Consider the following 21744-nt stretch of genomic DNA (forward strand, 5'->3'; position numbering starts at 1 on the left):
TATATTAACTCCATGTATATGGAATTTAGAAAGATGGTACCGATGATACTACATACAGAGCAACAAAGGAGACACAGTTGTAAAGAACAGACTTTTGGACTCATCAGGAGAATGCAAGGGTGGGATGATTTGAGAGAATAGCATTGAAACATGTGCATACCACATATAAAATAGATGACCAGTGCAAGTTGAATGCATGAAGCAGGGCACCCAAAGCCCATGCTTGGGGACAACCCAGAGAAATAGGGTCTGGAGGGTGGAAAGGGGGTTCAGGATGCGAGGGACACATATATACCTGTGACTAACTCATGTTGACGTATGGCAAAAACCATCACAATATTGTTAAATATACCCTGGTCTTCTGCATTGTAGTCAGACACTTTAAGGTCTGAGCCACCAGGGAAGTCTCTATCTTCCAATTAAAGTACATTAATTAATTTTAAAAAAGATATATGTACTCCCTATGTTCTTTGCAGCATTATTTAAAATAGCCAAGATATGGAAGCAACCTAAATATCCACTGATAGATGAATAGATAAAGTGGATGTGGTGTATATATATATATATATATACACACACAATGGAATATTACTCACCATAAAAAGCACAAAAGCATGCCATTTGTGGCAACACGGATGGATCTAGAGGGTATTATGCTAAGTGAAATAAATCAGAGAAAGAATAGACTCCACATGATCTCACTTATATGTGGAATCTAGAAAACAAAACAAATGAACAAACAAAGCAAAGTAGAAACAGACTCATACATACAGAGAAGAAACTGATGGCTGCCAGAGGGGATGGGGATTGGTGGGGGATGAACAAAACAGGTGAAGAGAATTATAGGTACAAACTTCCAGGTATAAAATAAATAAGTCACAAGGATGTAATGTACATATAGGAAACAGAGTCAATATATTGTAACAGTGTGGTATGTTGATGATGTTAACTGGTCTTATTCCATTGATCATTTTATAATGTATAAAAATATCAATTCACTGTTGTACACCTGAAGCTAATATAATATTATATTTTACTTACAACTCAATAATAAAACATTCACCAGAATGTGAATATACTGTGACTTACTCCTTTCCTAGAGTGCCCCCAAATTCACCAGTTTTATGTTTGCCCTAGTAGAGAAACACAACCTGCTCATCAAAGAGCAAAAGGGAATATCATTTAGCTTCCAAAAATTTTAAATCCAGTAGATTGATCATTCTGACACTTTTGCTGTTCTTTATCCTATTGTGAGAATGATTTTGACCATATCTCCTTACTCAGTGCATGTCCCATGCTTCTCCAGGCTCTGGAATAAGTGATGTTGAGATCTCATACTTTTAGGGAAAATCTACAACTTACCCAAAGTACAGAATCTGCCTCTCTCCCTTCCACATCATCTCCTTCTCCATTTGGCTTGTATATAGAAATCACGTATTAAGCCAGTACTTTCAGATTGGCTCACTGTAACTACAAGCATATCTCATTTTATTGTTTCACTTCACTGTGCTTCACAGATATTCTGGTTTTTAAAATTGAGGGGATTGGGCAACTCTGAATTGTCAAATGATGGTTAGCTGTTTTAGCAATAAAGTATTTTTAAACTGGATCTTCCCTGGTGGCATAGTGGTAAAGAATCCACCTGTCAGTGCAGGAGACACAAAAGATGCGGATTTGATCCCTGAGTTGGGATGATCCCCTGGAGGAGGAAATAGTAATCCACTCTAGTACTCTTGCCTGGAAAATTCCATGAGCAGAAGAGCCTAGTGGGCAACAGTCCATGGGGTTGCAAACAGTGGACACAACTGAGCACACACATATTTTTATAAATTATGTACTTTTTTTAGACATATTGATACTGCACACAATAGCTTACAGTGTATTATAAATGTAACTTTTATATGGACTTGGAAACCAAGAAAAATTTGTGTGACTCACTTTATCACAATATTTACTTTATTGCAGCAGTCTGGAACTGAACTTGCAATATCTTCAAGATATGCCTGCACAAGGACATCACTGTCTCTTGTTTTGTTCAAGGTGAGATAAAAATACACTACCTCATCCTTCATGTCTTTGTCTAGTCAAAGTCCTTAGATGCCCTAGTAACCCTCAGAACCAAGAAGTAATGACTATCAAGTCCCTGTGACCCAGTACAGATTGTGCATAACTTTCCTGGACAATCATTAGCTTTAGAGAATACACAGAGTATTCCTGTGTATGTGTTGATGGCATAAGTTGCCCCCAGACTGTGGCAATTATCTGTTCTGTGGATAGAAGAAAGAACTTACCTGAAAAAGGACAGGGTCACATCACTTAAATTCAATATTATTTCAACATCAGGTTCAGGTTGCAAAATATCAGAAGGGATGGTCATTATATCACATGATAAAAAGTTTGGACTTTATCTTGCCAGTAATGAACTCAGTCAGCAATTTATTTCTAAATGATTACCTTGGTAGCTGAATGGTATGTGTATCAAAGGAGAATTTGAGAAATGCTTAGGAAAAAAGTTCCTTCTTCACAGAACTTGGTAACTTAGTGACTAAATAAGGCAGATCAGGTTAAGGGTAAGGGAACACAGAAAGATGATGTCTAAGCTTTTGATTAAGTAAACTGGGATAGGTGATTGTAAGGTTTTCTGAGAGGAATGGTTTGAAGGTGGGGACACAGAATTCAGTTGTGGTGATATTAATTTATTCATGCTATCTATGAAATACAGGGGTTACGACATATTTTAGTGATCAGCTGGATATGTAAATTTGAACTAGAGGGAAGTAAACATTTTTAATGTGTTTAGGAAATTATTGAGAGACAGCAAGACAGAGAGAGAATAAATGGAATGAGAAGAGCTTTAGCTATGGATGAGTCCTTGGAGAACAATAATATATTAAGAGAAGAAAAGGGAGAGAATCCTATGATTAATATTGAGAAAGAAGACTCAGAAAAGGTAGGATATGATAACAGAAAGTTAGAAGAGAGTAATGCAAGAGCTGATTAGCATTAGTGTTTAATTTTAACTATCTTTAACTAAATCTTTGGGCTTCCCAGGTGGTTCAGTGGTAAAGAATCAGCCTGCAATGCAGGAGACATGAGTTTGATCTCTGGGTCAGAAAGATGCCCTAGAGAAAACGTCAATGCATTGCAGTATTCTTGCCAGGACAATCCCGTGGACAGAGGAGCCTAGTGACTCCATGGGGACACAGATTCAGACACCATTTCACAACTAAACAGCAACTAAATCTTCAGTCCACCAAAAGAACCAGTCTGCCTACAGAAGAAGAGATAGAGGGAAGAAGAGAGCAGAGAAAGGGCATTTGCTCAGAAGAGCAAAACTATTTTCTGAATCTAACATCTAGCTTTTTGATGAAGTCATGATTTTGTTCAGTCATTCTCCTCTACCCACTCATGAGTACTCTTCTATTGTCCATGTCCCTTCAGGGCCCAGGTACTCTGAAAGCAAGAGGGTCCTGAGAGAAGAGAAATAGGCAAGTAAGTAAGAGGGTAAGTGGCAGACCCTGAGGCTGTAAGCTGGATCTAGAGCCTGTCCCACAATTGATTGGGAGGTCCAGATATCCCAGAAAAAGCCCCGCAGAAGCTCTGAGAGAATGTAATATCTGAAACCTGTAATGCAGAAAGAACCTTACAGAGAACTAGGCTGATAGAATTTCTGCCATATTTTGATGCTGTTGATACTATCTCCCCACATGGTTCCCAGGACTACTGAGTCAGGAGAAGCTTACAGAGAAGAGAACTCAAACCAGTTCTTAAATGCCCTAGACCCGAAGTGACTTTTGTCACTTCCACTTGGAGTTCATTGTCCTAAAGTGGAATTCAATCACCTCACCCTAACTACAGAAGAAACTTGAGAAGGAGAAATGTGCACATGGAATCTTTTGAGAATTCTACTGTCTCTGTCACTCACCCATTGTTAGGATGAGAAAACTGAGGTACAAAGGGATTAATAAACCCACTCAGTGTACCAGAGCTGGTAACTGGTAAAAGCTAGATGCAAACTGAGACTGCCTGGCCCCAGAACCTGTCTTTTTGACCACAACACTAGTGTTATAGTTCCACAAGGGAGATGTACTGAGATCCAGAGATTGCCTGTGCACTGATCCTCCTGTCCCCATTCTATCCTCAAAAGTGACTGCCTCTTCTGCTTGAGTAATAGGGTATTTTTTACTTCATAATATTTAGCTTACTATGGCCAGAGTTATTTCCTCCTCTCCATAAAATAAGAGTTAATCCTGAGCAAGGATTCATCATCAATGCATCGGCCAGGAAGAGCAAGACCCATCTCACAGAAGCCAGGCTTTCCCCTCAGGCCTATCAGGGTGTTCTAGCTGTCTCTGGCAGTCTTTGGCGGTGGCTTTGAGCAGAGGTTTTTTTCCCCCCTGGTTCAATGCAGGTTGGGAGGGGGAAAGTGCTGGGAAATTTGGGCCAGGATACTAGACATCGCTTGTTCCCTAATGACACTGCAAAATGGCTCTAGAGGAAAACCAACAGAACAAGAGACTACCTATGACAATCCGTGCTTATCTAGTGCAACATCAGTATCAACCCACGGTCTACATCCCTGGACCAGGCACTCTACACACTTTACATTGTGCAAAACTTTCAAAGATTTCATGGGATAAATCTTACTGACAACCACTGACTCCTCTACATTTGAGATGTTAGAGACAAAGTGCTGCCACGGACCATCTTATAAGTGGCTGTGCCAGGATTTAAGCTCAAGACTTTGGGATTCCAAAGACCTTACATCTTGCTAGCACATTAAGCTATTTCTGTCAGAATCCTAAGTTCATAAGAGCAGCCAACATTGATTATGCCAAGCACTGTGCTATGTATATTTCATGAATTATTTCATGTAATACTAATAATGACAACCACAAAGAGAAACCATAGGAGAGAGGTGTCACCATTAGCACTCCCATTTCATAGATAAGGAAACTGAAGTGTAGGAAAAGGATGTCCAAAAAGGTAAAAGAAAGGGTAAGAGGCAGACCTGACCCTTAAGCCCAAATCTCTCTGCCTCCAAGCACAGGCTTTCTTAAAATGTATTTATCTTTTATTGGAGGATAATTGTTATACAATGTTGTGGTGGTTTCTGCCATACATCAATGCAAATCAGTCACAATTTTATCATATATATATATATATATATATATATATCTCCCTTCCATCTTGAGCCTTACTCTTCCTGCCCCTAACCAAGCACAGGTTTAACTACTAGTTGATGCTGCCACCTGGCTGTCACTTAAATGAGAACACTGGGGACATAAGACTGGGAAAGGGGAGCAGGTTATCCACAGAGAACTTGTGAAAGTGCTCTATTTGGCTTTATTCGTTCATTCAAACCACAAGGCAGGCCCACAATAATTGGAAATTACATTATATAGTTTGTTTTTCTAACTGGCTTTCTCTCCATGAGGGCTTATGATTGCTTCCTGCCCTGTTACACGTGAGAATTTCCTCCCCCTTTTGAATCATTTCATTCCTGCCAAGTTCTCCACCCCTGCTGTAGTCAGGAATCAAGTTCTGTTGTATAAACACAGAGAGAACTGAACTTCTAATCGGAAGAGAACTGAACTTGCAACGTCCCCATCCGAGACATAACCCAAGGGTTTTCTAGACAGTACCAGGTAAGGGACTGCTTCTTTGGGTGTATGTGTCTGTGTGTGTTTGTCTGCCACGGGGCAGTAAAGTATATAGGGCCCTGAACGTGAAATCTAAAGCCGCAATTTCAATTCTAGCAATGTCATTTACAGACCTGGGGCGAGTCTCTTCTCTGACACATTTCCTTTGTTGCCAAGTGAGGATGGTGAAACTGAGAGAAAGGGATCAGAGGGAATACGTGGTATGCCCAGCACCATGACTGGTATACTGGTGATTGATTTAATGTCAGATATTTGAATGTGGTAGGCTGTGGGAGGAGGGTGCCGACGGGAGTAAAAAAGACCTAGAAGTTAAAACATTGAGAAAAAAGCTCCATTATGTGAAAGTTTGTTCAAATCACTTAAGGTGAATGCCTTTTATTAACAACATATTTTTTAAATATCTAACTTAGTAGGGATTGGCTTCAGTATTTTCTGGGAGTTAGAAGACACCTCAACACTTATTAAGCCCTTATTCTGTATCAGACACAGCACTGAGAAATTGATTATATTGACTATCTCACTAATCCTTACGAAAGCATGCTGCTGCTGCTAAGTCACTTCAGTCGTCTCCGACTCTGTGCGACCCCATAGACAGCAACCCACCAAGCTCCGCCGTCCCTGGGATTTTCCAGGCAAGAACACTGGAGTGGGTTGCCATTTCCTTCTCCAATGCATGAAAGTGAAAAGTGAAAGTGAAGTCGCTTAGTCGTGCCCTACTCTTAGCGACCCCATGGACTGCAGCCTACCAGGCTCCTCCGTCCATGGGATTTTCCAGGCAAGAGTACTGGAGTGGGGTGCCATTGCCTTCTCGGTACGAAAGCATAGTGAGTATTTTTACTCACTGTACACAGTGAGTATTACTACTATGCCCTCCAAGTCTGGAGACATAAACGATGGCCGAGATCATTCACCTGGTACCAAGTGGAGCCAAACCTGGCTCTGTAATGCTGCGATCCTCTATAATGCACTAAAAATGTTGCCTCATAAAACAAATAGCTTTTTCAGTCCAAATGCTTGTGAAATCAAAGTTCTGTTGTAAGAACTCATCAAGGCACTCTGAACAAGTCATATGAGGTTAAGTTTCATTTTAACTGAATTACCTCTTTAAAGACCTCATTTTAACGGAATTGCCTGTTTTAAGATTCTGTCTTATATATAGTCACACACTGAGAAACTGAGTGTTAGGACTTGAACACATAAATTTTGAGGGGGCACAATTCAGCCCATACTAAAGAGTTAATTTCCTCATGATTTCTCTGTTGTCTTGGTTTTAGCCACTTATTAAGGGGTTTTATGGATTGTCCTTGAGTATTTTAAGGACAATCCTGTGGTCATGTAAACACCTGTGTATAAAATTAGCAACTGAGTCTGGTGTTCTTGCTCCAGTGGGTTCATGCGTGTGAAGAGAAGTATGTGTTGGAAAAAATGGAAAGAAGAGCAGGATTTTAGAACTATCTCTGCTACTAAATTTGCCTTGCAACTTCGCGGAAATCCATATCTGTCTTGGAATCTGGCCCTATGGCAAAGATTTTAAGCTCAGTTCAGTTCAGTCACTCAGTCGTGTCCGACTCCTTGCGACCCCATGAATCACAGCACACCAGGCCTCCCTGTCCATCACCAACTCCCGGAGTTCACTCAAACTCATGTCCATTGTGTCAGTGATGCCATCCAGCCATCTCATCCTCTGTTGTCCCCTTTTCCTCCTGCCCCCAATTCCTCCCAGCATCAGAGTCTTTTCCAATGAGTCAACTCTTCGCATGAGGTGGCCAAAGTATTGAAGTTTCAGCTTTAGCATCAGTCATTCCAAAGAACACCCAGGACTGATCTCCTTTAGAATGGACTGGTTGGATCTCCTTGTAGTCCAAGGGACTCGGAAGTGTCTTCTCCAACACCACACTTCAAAAGCATCAATTCTTCGGTGCTCAGCCTTCTTCACAGTCCAACTTTCACATCCGTACATGACCACTGAAAAAACCATAGCCTTGACTAGATGGACCTTTGTTGCAAAGTAATGTCTCTGCTTTTTAATATGCTATCTAGGTTGGTCATAACTGTCCTTCCAAGGAGTAAGTGTCTTTTATTTTATTTATTTTATTTTATTTTTAAACCTCAAACACTGTATTAATTTTGCCAAACATCAAAACAAATCCGCCACAGGTATACATGTGTTCCCCATCCTGAACCCTCCTCCCTCCTCCCTCCCCACACCATCCCTCTAGGTCGTCCCAGTGCACCAGCCCCAAGTATCCAGTATCATGCATCGAACCTGGACTGGCAACTTGTTTCATACATGATATTACACATGTTTCAATGCCATTCTCCCAAATCTTCCCACCCTCTCCCTCTCCAACAGAGTCCATAAGACTGTTCTATACATCACTGTCTCTTTTGCTGTCTCGTACACAGGGTTATTGTTACCATCTTTCTAAATTCCATATATATGCGTTAGTATACTGTATTGGTGTTTTTCTTTCTGGGTTACTTCACTCTGTATAACAGGCTCCAGTTTCATCCACCTCATTAGAACTGATTCAAATGTGTTCTTTTTTTTTTTTTTTTAATTTTATTTTATTTTTTAAACTTTACATAATTGTATTAGTTTTGCCAAATATCAAAATGAATCCGCCACAGGTATACATGTGTTCCCCATCCTGAACCCTCCTCCCTCCTCCCTCCCCTTTCCATCCCTCTGGGTCTTCCCAGTGCACCAGCCCCAAGCATCCAGTATCGTGCATCGAACCTGGACTGGCAACTCGTTTCATACATGATATTACACATGTTTCAATGCCATTCTCCCAAATCTTCCCACCCTCTCCCTCTCTCACAGAGTCCATAAGACTGTTCTATACATCAGTGTCTCTTTTGCTGTCTCGTACACAGGGTTATTGTTACCATCTTTCTAAATTCCATATATATGCATTGGTATACTGTATTGGTGTTTTTCTTTCTGGGTTACTTCACTCTGTATAATAGGCTCCAGTTTCATCCACCTCATTAGAACTGATTCAAATGTATTCTTTTTAATGGCTGAGTAATACTCCATTGTGTATATGTACCACAGCTTTCTTATCCATTCATCTGCTGATGGACATCTAGGTTGCTTCCATGTCCTGGCTATTATAAACAGTGCTGCGATGAACATTGGGGTACTCGTGTCTCTTTCCCTTCTGGTTTCCTCAGTGTGTATGCCCAGCAGTGGGATTGCTGGATCATAAGGCAGTTCTATTTACAGTTTTTTAAGGAATCTCCACACTGTTCTCCATAGTGGCTGTACTAGTTTGCATTCCCACCAACAGTGTAAGAGGGTTCCCTTTTCTCCACACCCTGTCCAGCATTTATTGCTTGTATACTTTTGGATCACAGCCATTCTGACTGGCATGAAATGGTACCTCATAGTGGTTTTGATTTGCATTTCTCTGATAATGAGTGATGTTGAGCATCTTTTCATGTGTTTGTTAGCCATCTGTATGTCTTCTTTGGAGAAATGTCTATTTAGTTCTTTGGCCCATTTTTTGATTGGGTCATTTATTTTTCTGGAGTTGAGCTGTAGGAGTTGCTTGTATATTTTTGAGATTAGTTGTTTGTCAGTTGCTTCATTTGCTATTATTTTCTCCCATTCTGAAGGCTGCCTTTTCACCTTGCTAATAGTTTCCTTTGATGTGCAGAAGCTTTTAAGGTTAATTAGGTCCCATTTGTTTATTTTTGCTTTTATTTCCAATATCCTGGGAGGTGGGTCATAGAGGATCCTGCTGTGATGTATGTCAGAGAGTGTTTTGCCTATGTTCTCCTCTAGGAGTTTTATAGTTTCTGGTCTTACGTTTAGGTCTTTAATCCATTTTGAGTTTATTTTTGTGTATGGTGTTAGAAAGTGTTCTAGTTTCATTCTTTTACAAGTGGTTGACCAGATTTCCCAGCACCACTTGTTAAAGAGATTGTCTTTAATCCATTGTATATTCTTGCCTCCTTTGTCAAAGATAAGGTGTCCATATGTGCGTGGATTTATCTCTGGGCTTTCTATTTTGTTCCATTGATCTATATTTCTGTCTTTGTGCCAGTACCATACTGTCTTGATAACTGTGGCTTTGTAGTAGAGCCTGAAGTCAGGTAGGTTGTTTCCTCCAGTTCCATTCTTCTTTCTCAAGATAGCATTGGCTATTCGAGGTTTTTTGTATTTCTATAAAAATTGGGAAATTATTTGCTCTAGCTCTGTGAAGAATACCATTGGTAGCTTGATAGGGATTGCATTGAATCTATAAATTGCTTTGGGTAGTATACTCATTTTCACTATATTGATTCTTCCAATCCATGAACATGGTATATTTCTCCATCTATTAGTGTCCTCTTTGATTTCTTTCACCAGTGTTTTATAGTTTTCTATATATAGGTCTTTAGTTTCTTTAGGTAGATATATTCCCAAGTATTTTATTCTTTCCATTGCAATGGTGAATGGAATTGTTTCCTTAATCTCTCTTTCTGTTTTCTCATTATTAGTGTATAGGAATGCAAGTGATTTCTGTGTGTTGATTTTATATCCTGCAACTTTACTATAATCATTGATTAGTTCTAGTAATTTTCTGGTGGAGTCTTTAGGGTTTTCTATGTACAGAATCATGTCATCTGCAAATAGTGAGAGTTTTACTTCTTCTTTTCCAATTTGGATTCCCTTTATTTCTTTTTCTGCTCTGACTGCTGTGGCCAAAACTTCCAAAACTATGTTGAATAGTAATGGTGAAAGTGGGCACCCTTGTCTTGTTTCTGACTTTAGAGGAAATGCTTTCAATTTTTCACCATTGAGGATAATGTTTGCTGTGGGTTTATCATATATAGCTTTTATTATGTTGAGGTATGTTCCTTCTATTCCTGCTTTCTGGAGAGTTTTTATCATAAATGGATGTTGAATTTTGTCAAAGGCTTTCTCTGGATCTATTGAGATAATCATATGGTTTTTATTTTTCAATCTGTTAATGTGATGTATTACATTGATTGATTTGCGGATATTGAAGAATCCTTGCATCCCTGGGATAAAGCCCACTTGGTCATGGTGTATGATCTTTTTAATGTGTTGTTGGATTCTGATTGCTAGAATTTTGTTAAGGAGTTTTGCATCTATGTTCATCAGTGATATTGGCCTGTAGTTTTCTTTTTTTGTGGGATCTTTGTCAGGTTTTGGTATTAGGGTGATGGTGGCCTCATAGAATGAGTTTGGAAGTTTACCTTTCTCTGAAATTTTCTGGAAGAGTTTGAGCAGGATAGGTGTTAGCTCCTCTCTAAATTTTTGGTAGAATTCAGCTGTGAAGCCGTCTGGACCTGGGCTTTTGTTTGCTGGAAGATTTTTGATTACAGTTTCAGTTTCCATGCTTGTGATGGGTCTGTTAAGATTTTCTATTTCTTCCTGGTCGAGTTTTGGAAAGTTGTACTTTTCTAAGAATTTGTCCATTTCTTCCTCGTTGTCCATTTTATTGGCATATAATTGTTGATAGTAGTCTCTTATGATCCTTTGTATCTCTGTGTTGTCTGTTGTGATCTCTCTATTTTCATTTCTAATTTTATTGATTTGATTTTTCTCCCTTTGTTTCTTGATGAGTCTGGCTAATGGTTTGTCAATTTTATTTTTCCTTTCAAAGAACCAGCTTTTGGCTTTGTTGATTTTTGCTATGGTCTCTTTTGTTTCTTTTGCATTTATTTCTGCTCTAATTTTTAAGATTTCTTTCCTTCTACTAACCCTGGGGTTCTTCATTTCTTCCTTTTCTAGTTGCTTTAGGTGTAGAGTTAGGTTATTTATTTGACTTTTTTCTTGTTTCTTGAGGTGTGCCTGTATTGCTATGAACTTTTCCCCTTAGGACTGCTTTTACAGTGTCCCACAGGTTTTGGGTTGTTGTGTTTTCATTTTCATTCGTTTCTATGCAAATTTTGATTTCTTTTTTTATTTATTCTGTGATTTGTTGGTTATTCAGCAGCGTGTTGTTCAGCCTCCATATGTTGGAATTTTTAATAGTTTTCTCCTGTAATTGAGATCTAATCTTACTGCATTGTGGTCAGAAAAGATGCTTGGAATGATTTCTATTTTTTTGAATTTACCAAGGCTAGATTTATGGCGCAGAATGTGTTCTATCCTGGAGAAGGTTCCATGTGTGCTTGAGAAAAAGGTGAAATTCATTGTTTTGGGATAAAATGTCCTATAGATATCAATTAGGTCTAACTGGTCTATTGTATCATTTAAAGTTTGTGTTTCCATGTTAATTTTCTGTTTAGTTGATCTATCCATAGGTGTGAGTGGGGTATTAAAGTCTCCCACTATTATTGTGTTATTGTTAATTTCTCCTTTCATAGTTGTTAGCGTTTGTCTTACATATTGTGGTGCTCCCATGTTGGGTGCATATATATTTATAATTGTTTTATCTTCTTCTTGGATTGATCCTTTGATCATTATGTAGTAACCATCTTTGTCTCTTTTCACAGCCTTTGTTTTAAAGTCTATTTTATCTGATATGAGTATTGCTACTCCTGCTTTCTTTTGGTCCCTATTTGCATGGAAAATCTTTTTCCAGCCCTTCACTTTCAGTCTGTATGTGTCCCCTGTTTTGAGGTGGGTCTCTTGTAGACAACATATGTAGGGGTCTTGTTTTTGTATCCATTCAGCCAGTCTTTGTCTTTTGGTTGGGGCATTCAACCCATTTACGTTTAAGGTAATTACTGATAAGTATGATCCCGTTGCCATTTACTTTATTGTTTTGGGTTCAAATTTATACACCGTTTTTGTGTTTCCTTTCTAGAGAATATCCTTTAGTATTTGTTGGAGAGCTGGTTTGGTGGTGCAGAATTCTCTCAGCTTTTCCTTGTCTGAAAAGCTTTTGATTTCTCCTTCATATTTGAATGAGATCCTTGCTGGGTACAATAATCTGGGCTGTAGGTTATTTTCTTCCATCATTTTAAGTATGTCTTGCCATTCCCTCCTGGCTTGAAGAGTTTCTATTGAAAGATCAGCTGTTATCCTTATGGGAATTCCCTTGTGTGTTATTTGTTGTTTTTCCCTTGCTGCTTTTAATATTTGTTCTTTGTGTTTGATCTTTGTTAATTTGATTAATATGTGTCTTGGGGTGTTTCGCCTTGGGTTTATCCTGTTTGGGACTCTCTGGGTTTCTTGGACTTGGGTGATTATTTCCTTCCCCATTTTAGGGAAGTTTTCAACTATTATCTCCTCAAGTATTTTCTCATGGTCTTTCTTTTTGTCTTCTTCTTCTGGGACCCCTATGATTCGAATGTTGTAGCGTTTAATATTGTCCTGGAGGTCTCTGAGATTGTCCTCATTTCTTTTAATTCGTTTTTCTTTTATCCTCTCTGATTCATTTATTTCTACCATTCTATCTTCTAATTCACTAATCCTATCTTCTGCCTCTGTTATTCTACTATTTGTTGCCTCCAGAGTGTTTTTAATTTCATTTATTGCATTATTCATTATATATTGACTCTTTTTTATTTCTTCTAGGTCCTTGTTAAACCTTTCTTGCATCTTCTCAATCCTTGTCTCCAGGCAATTTATCTGTGATTCCATTTTGATTTCAAGATTTTGGATCAATTTCACTATCATTATTCAAAATTCTTTATCAGGTAGATTCCCTATCTCTTCCTCTTTTGTTTGGTTTGGTGGGCATTTATCCTGTTCCCTTATCTGCTGGCTAGTCCTCTGTCTCTTCATCTTGTTTAAATTGCTGATTTGGGGGTGTCCTTTCTGTATTCTGGCAGTTTGTGGAGTTCTCTTTATTGTGGCATTTCCTCGCTCTGTGTGGGTTTGTACAGGTGGTTTGTCAAGTTTTCCTGGTTAGGGAAGCTTGTGTCAGTGTTCTGGTGGGTGGAGCTGGATTTCTTCTCTCTGGAGTGCAATGAAGTGTCCAGTAATGAGTTATGAGATGTCTATGGTTTTGGGGTGACTTTGGGCAGCCTGTATCTTGGAGCTCAGGGCTGTGTTCCTTTGTTGCTGGAGAATTTGCTTGGTATGTCTTGCCCTGGAACTTGTTGGCCCTTGTGTGGTGCTTGGTTTCAGTGTAGGTATGGAGGCGTTTGATGAGCTCCTGTCAATTAATGTTCCTTAGAGTCAGGAGTTCCCTGGAGTCAGGGTTTGGACTTAAGCCTCCTGCTTCCAGTTATTGGTCTTATTTTTACAGTAGTTTCAAAACTTCTCCTTCTATACAGCACTATTGATAAAACATCTACGTTAAAGATGAACAGTTTCTCTACCTTGAGGGTCACCCAGAGAGGTTCACAGCGTTACATGGAGAAGAGAAGAGGGAGGAGGGATTTAGAGGTGACCTGAATGAGATGAGGTGGAATCAATAGAGGAGAGAGTGGGCTAGCCAGTAATCACTTCCTTATGTGCATTCCACAACTGGACCACTCAGAAATGTTCATGGAGTTATACAGAGGAGAGAAGAAGGAGGAAGGAGACAGAGGTGGCCAGGAGGATAAAAGGGGGGAATGAAAGGGAGGGAGACAGATCCAGCCAGTAATCTGTTCCCTAAGTGTTCTCCCCGTCTGGAACACACAGAAATTCGCAGAGTTGGGTAGAGTAGAGAGGGGTTAGGGAGGAGACACTGGTGACCTGGTGGAGAAAAAGGAGAGTCCAAAGGGAGAGAGAGCAGTCAAGCCAGTAATCTCGCTCCCTAGTGAAAAATGGGTACTGAAGATTGGGTTCTTAGAGGTACAAAATTGGTAACAAATACATAAAAGCAAAAATTAAAAATCTAGAGTAGAGTTTGGAATTTCAAAAATACGATGTTAAAGAAAAGAAGTAAAAGAAAGAGAGAAAAAACGAACAAACAAAAACAAACAAGGTCGCGAAAATTATAAAGAGAATATAGGTACAAATTGATGACTAATACCAAAAAGCAAAAGTTAAAAATCTAGAGTAGAGTTTGGAATTTCAGATATACAACGTTATATAAAAGAAGAAGAGAAACAGAAAAAGAAAAAGAAAAAGTCACAGAAACTATAAAAAAAAAAACTATAGGTACAAAATTGATAACAAATACCAAAAAGCTAAAATTAAAAATCTAGAGTAGAGTTTGGAATTTCAAAAATACAATATTAAAGAAAAGAAGAAGAAGAAAAAAAAAAAACCAGGGTCAAAAAGTTATAAATATATATATATATATATATGAAGTTTGCTGTAAAAAAAAAAGGGCCTTTTTTTTTTTTTTGCAAAGTAATAGGTTATAAAAGTGAAAATTAAAGGAATAATAAAGGACTTAAATTTTTTTTAAAAAAATTAAAAAAAAAAGAAAAAATGATCGTAAAAATAGTAAAAATATATCTAGGACTTTCTCTGGTTTTGTTGTGTATATTGTGGGTTCAGTTCATTTTTGGCTAGTTCCTTGGTCTGACTTATATTTCTCAAGATCTATAGGCCCCTTCCTATGTAGTCGGTAATAACCACAGGGTTTTAATCTATTGCCTGTAGCTTCCAAGGCGGTTCCCTCTGTTATAGCTTCTACTGTTTGCTGATCTCTTCAGTGTCTGGTTTCCACCCTAACACAAAGGGATGGTGGAGGATACTTTTTTTTGTTGTTTTTTAGGCTCACTTGTTCAGTCGCGCTGTTGGGAGGGAGGGAGGGATGCTGCAAATAACACTGGCGTGTGCTCGCAGTGCCTCAGCCAAACTGGGTCTGCCCCCGCTCACAGCGCATGTAGCCTCCCTGCCCACACTTCTCAGGCTCTAGGTTGCTCTGCCGGGAACCATCCGTGGCCGGCCCTGGGCTGCCTGTACCTCCCAGGTCCAAGCCACTCAGGTTCAGGCACTCCGGTAGTCCTCAGAGGCGCAGACTTGGTTGGGCCTGCATTTTGTGCCCTTCCCAGGTCCGAGCAGCTCAGGTGATGAGGTGTTTGGCGAGCGCAATTGCTGCGACTTATCGCCTCCCCGCCACTCGTTTATCTAGGTGTACAACCGGCACACCTTCTCAGGCAGATGTTGACCATCCAGACTGCCAAGAAGTTTTAGTTAGCAAAGAAGCCTGCTTACAGTTTTATAGATAATGTCTCTCTGGGGCTGCGATTGCCCCCTTCCGGTTCTGGCTGCCTGTCACCAGAGGGGTAAGGTCTGCAGCCGGCTATCTCTGTTCAGTCCTTTGTTCCGTGCGCGGGCCTGGCGTTGTCTTAAGTTAGGGCTGGCTTTTCGCGTGGTAGATATCCCACAGTCTGGTTTACTAGCCCAAATTATTTCGCTCAGATAGCGCTCAGGGTATTCAGGCCAGGTCCTTACTCTAAGCGATACAGCCCGCGCGCGCCTCCCTGCCCAGCCCCCACTTGCTAATGGCGGATGCAGGCGTCTGCGCTGCTTTTCCGCTGGGGGAGTTACCGTAGGGCTCGCAATCTGCGGGTTTTAATTGTTTATTTATTTTTCCTCCCTGTTATGTTGCCCTCTGTGCTTCCAAAGCTCGGCACATATTTGGCAGTGAGAAGGTTTCCTGGTGTTTGGAAACTTCTCTCTTTTTAAGACTCCTTTCCTGGGACGGGACTCCCTTCCCGGGACGGAACTCCGTCCGTCCCTCTTTTGTCTCTTTTTTTGTCTTTTATATTTTTTCCTACCTCCTTTCGAAGACTTGGGTTGCTTTTCTGGGTGCCTGATGTCCTCTGCCGGCCTTCAGAAGTTGTTTTGTGGAATTTACTCTGTGTTTAAATGTTCTTTTGATGAATTTGTGGGGGAGAAAGTGTTCTCCCCGTCCTCCAAGGAGTAAGTGTCTTTTAATTTCATGGCTGCAATCACCATCTGCAGTGATTTTGGAGCCCCCAAAAATAAAGTCTAGAGTGTCAACAAATACTAGATAGGTAGAATCAGTGGAGAAGCAGATAGCTGTGGCAAAATAAAGAGTGATGGAAACTATGTTGAATTGAAGAACGTTTCGTTTAAATGAAGCAGGCAATCTTCAGGCTTCCCAGGTGGCTCAGTGGGTAGAATCCACCTACAATGCAGGCAGCACAGAAGATCCCCTGGAGGAGGGTATGACAATGCACTCCAGTATTCTTGCCTGAAGAATCCCACGGACAGTGGAGCCTGGCAGGCTATAGTGCATAGGGTCTCAAAGAGTTGGATATGACTGAAATGACTTAGCATGCACACAGACAATTTTCAGCTCCTGCCAGTTGATGCCAGGTTGAAATAAAAGTTTTCCAGGCCTTCTAAGTTTTCAAGAGAAATCTTCAATTCATGTTTTAAGGGAAATCTCTCTGTGTTTACATATTGGCAATTCAAATTATTTTTCTCCAAAGGGTGAGAGTCAAATATCTGGGTCAGTTGACATCTTTGGGTCTTTCTTCGCTTAAGTGTTCTGATAAAACAAAAGACAGTGTTGTTTAAAAAAGAAGAAAAAAAAAAAAAAGAGTGCTATTGAGGCAGTACAAGTGCGGAGTAGAAAAGAATTTCTAGACACAGAGTATTGCACACAGGAGTGAGTTTATTAAGAACAAAGATAAAGTGGGCACTACAAGCACAGTGGGCCAACAACTCCTAACAGACTAGGGAGAGTCAACAGTTTCCGTGGGTTAGTAGCCAATTTTTATGCCTCAAAACAAAACCAAAAAATTCCTGCTGGAAGGTTGGTATAGATGATTGGTTAGGGCACTATAAAGTGAACACTGGGGTGGGTATTTTTGCCTAATAGAAGTCAAGAAGCCCGTTGGTGATGATCAGGGGGGCTTTGGCAATGGTACAAAGGGGCTCAGTCAGCTTTGGAGATGACCTTGGTTCTGGGCTCCACTTCCGTGGCCTTGGTACACAGCCTCACACTTGTGGCCTAGGGACAGGACTCAACATCCCCTGCTCTTCTTATCAGTAAGACAAGTCTTCAGCCCCGTAACACTCTGCTCATGTCTAACTAGCTGCCCATCTAACTCTCAGGTTATGAGGACACAGGTCATTGGGAAAGAGATGGAGACCATCTCTGGCTTCTTCCTGCTGGACAGGGTCTTCATGGGGTCCCAGGGAGATAAGAGTCCATGGAATGACAAAGCAGCTTGTTCCAGTGTAGTCCATGTGCCAACCAGCTGATATCCTTGTAGCATCAACTGGAGTTTTATTTGTTTTCTAGAAGAAACAAACTTTATAAGAAAATTAGAGATACATGTCCCAAAGATTAATAGAAATAGAAAGGCTGCCAAGGGGCCTAAAAGAGGGGATAGTCAGGAACACCAGGACAAGACATCGGCCTGGGATGTTAGTGTTTCTCTAGGATGAGGAGATGCAAGAATTGGGGTTCATGAACATATTTTCTTGAAAATGTCTATCTGAAAGCCTGTCCTGCCAGTTTTCCCCAGAGTATAGAACGCCTTATTTTTAATTTCTACCCTGAACTCCTTTCAGAGGGTGGTGAAGCTCAGCAGTTCCAGTCGCTTCTGATTTAATCTTTGTAGAGGCAGATGGCAAGTGCCAGTTTCCAGTCAGCAGGGCCCTTCATGGCTATAAATTTGATCCTTGGTTTGGGGGCTTTTTAAGATCATTTCATCCCACATTGATAGGAATGCTCATTCCCAGGTCTGGTGAAGATTTTTCTAATAGGTCACTTAATATGCTATTGTTGGACTTGACCATGAAAATAGTAAAAGATCTGGCCAATACCTGCCTTACTAGTAGTCTCTTATAGTCCAGGAAAACATTCCCTCTTGTTGATTCTTCCCATATCTACAGCTACATTATTATAATCATTGATCTCATATGAAACTATATATCATTTTTTTAGAGACTCAGTCACACATTTGATAATTTAAGAGACGACAATTTTGTGTAAGAGACAGCAGTTTTCTGAAACAGGCAGTATAGCAAACAATATAGGTAGCAGTAATAGTAAGTTTACAAGTAAAAATTTAAGCACTTTTATCAGATGCAGTCCAGTATATCCCAGGTTGTCTGATTTAGTGTGTTAAATGACTATGGCCTGGTGTTAATCTCCTGGTTGTAGATCATGCAGCATCTGATCTTTACCCAAAGATTGATTATAAATTTAGGCTTCAGAAGCAAACTTAGAACATCTTTCTATTAATTCAATTAAATCTTGTAGCAGAATAACATCTTGTAGCAAGGGACTAACTGGGAAGTGAGTCTTAGTAAATACAGACCTTAATTAACAAAACTAGTACTTACCATTTACTGAAACATAATTTTTTGAAGTTACCCCCATTTTTATTAAACACAGCCAAGACTAATTTATTTTTAAAATAAATTTGGTCCATTGACTATAGATGCCATAGGCCTCTCATTTTGCTACAGTGGATTGTTTTCTCTTTTGGAGGTCCCCAAAATACTTTGAGATTTCTGTACATTGAAGAGACCGTCTTTTTATTTACCTAGTTTTTATTTAAAGCCTACCTAGTAAGGCTTTTCAGAACCCAAGTGTCTCCAATTTCTGGAGGGACAAGGCAGAGAGAAAAGAAAAATGTTTTAATTTTACCCACAAGTATAAATTACCAAATTATTTTGAACCATAAGTTGCTTGAAGAGAAGAGCTTCTTTATATCTGAAAACAAAGATTAGAAGCCAAGTAATATGTCAGACAAAAAGTCATGAAACTTATAATTATATTTATTTATTTAAACCTATGTAATGAATTTCTGTTCTTCTGTCCTTTCCTGATGATTGAGGATGATAGTGACAGTGATAGTTTTAAGAAGTCTGTGAAGCTTTTATTCAGACTTGCATGATTTGTTCAGTGAAGTGGATGCCTTGATCACTGGAGATTGTAAAACATAGACCTTAGTGGAAGACACATTTTAAACATTTTTTTTTTCCTCCATTGTGAGAACATCAACCTTGCAGCCAGGAAAGGCTTTACCCCATTAAATGAAAAAAAAAATAAGGTTTATCAAGAGCCAGGAAAAGTCAAGCAGCCATTTTGGACTCCCCATGACTCTGACTATTTGACTTACAGCCATTGTTTATCCATTTTAAATTCCCTGATTTAGGAGTAGATGAGGGGTTAATTTTTGTAGAAGCAGAATGAGCTTTGTCTATGTGTGCCATAACCTTCATAGATCATTGTGAAGTAATATTTATTTTATCACAGTAACAATGTTTTTAAAAATGAATCACTTAGGGGGGAGGAGCCGAGATGGTGGAGGAGTAGGACGGGGAGAACACTTTCTCCCCCACAAATTCATCAAAAGAGCATTTAAACGTCGAGTAAATTCCACAAAACAACTTCTGAATGCCCGCAGAGGACATCAGGCACCCAGAAAAGCAGCCCAACTCTTCGAAAGGAGGTAGGAAAAAATATAAAAGACAAAAAAAGAGACAAAAGAGGGAGGGACGGAGTTCTGTCCCGGGAAGGGAGTCTTAAAAAGAGAGAAGTTTCCAAACACCAGGAAACCCTCTCACTGCCGAATCTGTGCCAAGCTTTGGAAGCACAGAGGGCAACATAAAAGGGAGGGGGAAAAAAATATAAACAATTAAAAATCGCGGATTGTGAGCCCTACGGTAACTCCCCCAGCGGAGAAGCAGCGCAGACGCCTGCACACGGCATTAGCAAGCGGGGGCTGGGCAGGGAAGCGCGGCGCGGCCTGTGTCCCTTAGAGTAAGAATCGGGCCGAATGTCCTGAGCGCTATCTGAGCGAAATAATTTGGGCTAGCAAACCAGACTGTGGGATATCTACCACGCGAAAAGCCAGCCCTAACCTAAGACACCGCCAGGCCCGCGCACAGAACAAAGGACTGAACAGAGATACCCGGCTGCAGGCCTTCCCCCTCCGGTGACAGGCAGCCAGAGCCGGAAGGGGGCAATCGCAGCCCCAGAGAGACACTATCTATAAAACTGTAAGCAGGCTTCTTTGCTAACTAAAACTTCTTGGGGGTCTGGATGGTCAACAGCTGCCTGAGAAGGTGCGCCGGTTTTACACCCAGATAACCGAGTGGCGGGGAGGTGATAAGTCGCAGCATTGGCGCCAGCCAAACACCTCATCACCTGAGCTGCTCGGACCTGGGAAGAACACAAAACGCAGGCCCAACCGAGTCTGCGCCTCTGAGGACTACCCGAGTACCTGAACCTGAGCGGCTTGGATCTGGGAGCTCAGCCCAGGGCCGGCCTCTGATTGTTCCCGGCGGAACAACCTAGAGCCCAAGCAGTGTGGGCAGGGAGGCTACATGCGCCGTGAGCGGGGGCAGACCCAGTGTGGCTGAGGCACTGCGAGCGCACGCCAGTGTTATCTGATTGCAGCATCCCTCCCTCCCTCCCCACAGCGCGGCTGAACAAGTGAGCCTAAATTAAAAAAAAAAAAAAATAGTGTCCTCAACCATCCCCTTTGTGTCAGGGCGGGAACCAGACACTGAAGAGACCAGCAAACAGAAGAAGCTATAACAGAGGGAAACGCCTTGGAAGCTACAGGCCATAGATTAAAACCCTGTGGTTACTACGGATTACATAGGAAGGGGCCTATAGATCTTGAGAAATATAAGTCGGACTAAGGAACTGCCAAAAATGAACTGAACCCACAATATACTCACAACAAAACCAGAGAAAGACCTAGATATATTTTTACTATTTTTACGATCAATCTTTCTTTCTTTCTTTTTTTTTTAATTAAAAAAAAAAATTTTTTTTTAAGTCCTCTATTGTCCTTTAATTTTCACTTTTATAACTAGTACTTTGCAAAAAAAAAAAAGACCCTATTTTTTTTTTTTCTTCTTCAGCAAACTTCATATATATATTTTATAATTTTTTGACCGTGGTTTTTTTTTTTTTTTTTCTTTTTCTTCTTTTCTTTAACATTGTATTTTTGAAATTCCAAACTCTACTTTAGATTTTTAATTTTAGCCTTTTGATATATGTTATCAATTTTGTACCTATAGTTTTTTTCATAATTGCTGTGACTTTTTTTTCCCTCTGTTTCTTTCTCTTCTTCTTTTACATAACATCGTATATCTGCAATTCCAAACTCTACTCAAGATTTTTAATTTATGCTTTTTGGTATTTGATATCAATTTTGTACCTGTATTTTCTTTATAATTTTTGCGACATTGTTTTTGTTGGTTTGTTTGTTTTCTCTCTTTATTTTTTTTTCTTCTTCTTCTTCTTTTTTTTTTTTTTTTAACGTTGTATTTTTGAAA

The 21744-nt window shown here is 40.0% G+C and overlaps 1 protein-coding gene across 2 annotated transcripts in view; it reads left to right on the plus strand.

Annotated features, from left to right (window-relative positions):
* Positions 1-5550: 5550 nt before the first annotated feature.
* The window catches only part of ACSM1 (acyl-CoA synthetase medium chain family member 1), an 87345-nt gene continuing 71151 nt past the window's right edge, over positions 5551-21744 (plus strand). The window contains exon 1 of one of the 2 annotated variants that reach the window (XM_055561541.1): positions 5551-5648. The gene's annotated coding sequence lies outside the window, so the exon portion shown is untranslated. The remainder of the gene's footprint in view (positions 5649-21744) is intronic. The other variant, XM_055561542.1, reaches the window with a different exon arrangement.

This window comes from Bubalus kerabau, chromosome 23 (assembly GCF_029407905.1).
Source record: "Bubalus kerabau isolate K-KA32 ecotype Philippines breed swamp buffalo chromosome 23, PCC_UOA_SB_1v2, whole genome shotgun sequence".
In the NCBI taxonomy this organism is placed as follows: Eukaryota; Metazoa; Chordata; class Mammalia; order Artiodactyla; family Bovidae; genus Bubalus; species Bubalus kerabau.